Source organism: Penaeus chinensis, chromosome 12 (assembly GCF_019202785.1).
Source record: "Penaeus chinensis breed Huanghai No. 1 chromosome 12, ASM1920278v2, whole genome shotgun sequence".
In the NCBI taxonomy this organism is placed as follows: Eukaryota; Metazoa; Arthropoda; class Malacostraca; order Decapoda; family Penaeidae; genus Penaeus; species Penaeus chinensis.
Genome location: NC_061830.1, coordinates 12,937,491 through 12,939,990, shown reverse-complemented (window position 1 = coordinate 12,939,990; position 2,500 = coordinate 12,937,491).

The following is a 2,500-nucleotide window of genomic DNA, read 5'->3' as shown; positions in this document are numbered from 1 at the left end:
GAATATAGGAGGGGAAGGGGAGGGGGATAGGAGGCTAGGGGAGGGGGGAGGAGGAAAGGAGGAGAGGAGGAGGAGGGGAAAAAGGGGAAAGGAAAAAGAAGGGGGGAAACGTATTCAGTTAGGAAAGAAAGGGGAAAGGGAGAGGAATCTAATATGGAATATAGAATAGGAAGAAGAAAGAAGGACAAAAAAGGGTGTAGAGAAAAGAAGAGAATAAAAGAGAGGGCGTGTGTGGGAGACAGAAGTGGAGCGAAAGAGAGGAGGCGGAGAAGAGGAGGAGGAGAAATGAACGGGGTGAGGGAGAAACGGGAAGAGGGAGAGGCAATGAAGTGGGACTTAATGGGTGGGGTGAGGAAGGGAGGAGGAGGAGAGGGAGAAGGAGAAAGAAGAGGAGGAGGAAGAAGAGCAGAAGGAGAAAGAAGACGAGGAGGAAGGGGAGGAGGAGGAAGAGGAGAAGGAGGAAGAGGAGGAGGAGAGGGAAGAAGAGGAGAAGGAGAAAGAGGAGGAGGAGGGGGAGGAGGAGGAAGATAAAGAGGAGGGGGAGGAAAAGGAGGAAAGACAAGAGGAGGAGGAGAAGTTAGAGGAGGAGGAAGAGGAGGAGGAAAAGGAAGAGGAGGATAAGGGGGAGGAGGAGGAAGAGGAGGAGGAGGAAGAGGAGGAGGAAGAAAAGGAGGAGGATTGCTTACGAGTGTTTGAGGGGAGGAAGCTGGAGACTGAGGGGGGAGGGGGAAAGGGGGGGGGGGGCAAGGTAACATGAGACAGACGTAAATCGAGCGTCTGTCGAGCACCATCGGGAGGCTGTGCGATCGCTCGTCTCACAGACATACATTCGAATACGTAATGGCGAATGTCGGTGGAACAAAATTATATATGCCTTTACTTACATCGTACAGAGACAAATTAATGAAAAAGAGAATATGCATATAGATAGATAGATAGATAGATAGATAGATAGATAAAGATAGATAGATAGGTATGTAGATAGATAGATAGGTAGGTAGGTAGCTAGACAGATAGATAGATAGATAAAGAGAGAGAGAGAGAGAGAGAGAGAGAGAGAGAGAGAGAGAGAGAGAGAGAGAGAGAGAGAGAGAGAGAGAGAGAGATTTTCATACGCACTTACATTTAATTGAACACACTGAACGGCCAAACAGAAAACACACACAAGCAAGAGAATATATTGACGAAGAGACATTTCCAAGTCAGACTATTCAGATTGAATAAGAATAAATACAAAAATAAATAACGAAAAAAGTTGACTAAAAGTATATTAAATTAATAGTAAAACATTTGTCACTTTGTTACAGCCATCGTTATTCATTTAGGCACGTGTATTGAACATTTTAAACGTGACATTCCATCTTTAAGCGCGTAGTCCCTCAAGTCCCGGATGTGATGTGTATTAATTCGTTCACCTCAGCCATATATTCTCATTCATATATGTATATTTCATATCCTTTACATAATTCTTTTGCCCATTTAAAAAAGTAGAATATAGAGAGGAAAAAAGCAGATAAATAAAACATCTAGTTAAGTTAGAAAAAAAAAAGAAACACATAGAAGGAAGAGATTTGTAAAGCCGTACAGATGGCGCCACGGTTAAGTCTGGCATTCTGTGCATAATCACGTAAAAGCCTTTAAGTTAGCAGGTCGCCTTGGGAACTGTCCCCGTCTGCTACGAAAAGCTGGGCCGGTTGGGGAAAAGGGGGGCCGGGGGGTTGGGGATGGGTCGTGGGGAGGGGGGGAAGGAGGATGGGGATCTTGGGGAGGGGGGGTAGCTGGGAGGAGGGGGAGGTTAGGGAGAGGTAAGGGGGGGGTGGTAGTGGTAGGGAGGTGGTTGGGGGTTGGTGGGGGGTGGTGGGGGGAGAAAGGGGTTAAGGGAAAACGGGGCATGCTAAGTGAAGATACAAAGCACTGTATTTCGGGTAACCTGTGTGTGGACAAAAAACACGAATGAACAAAAACCACGAATGAACAAGACGACGCTGTTGTTTTTTCCTTTGAACAATGAACACTCTCATGGTACATATACGGGGTCTCCCTTATTCCCCCTAGCATATATATCATGAAAATCCTTTGTCTTTCAAATGTTCAAAACGTCATTACTGAACATGCTGTTGTTCAAAGTACTCCGAGAACACCTTCCTTATACTATATACTTACTAACTACTAAAGAGAATCAAAAGTGATATGATTTGATTGAGAAATAGATGCATTTAAATAAGTATATCAGTTACTCGTACTTATAGTTGATAATGATAATAATATTAATAATAATTTTGATAACAGTAATGTTAAGATAAACAACGACAACAACAACAGCAACAATGATAATATACCTGTCATCATAATGATAAAAATAAAAATAATGGCAGTAATAGTTATGAAGATAATAATGATAGTAATATTATTATTATTATTATCATTATTATAATTATTAAGATTATTATTTGGAGTAGTAGTGATATTAGCAGTAGTAGTATCGTTATTATTATCATTA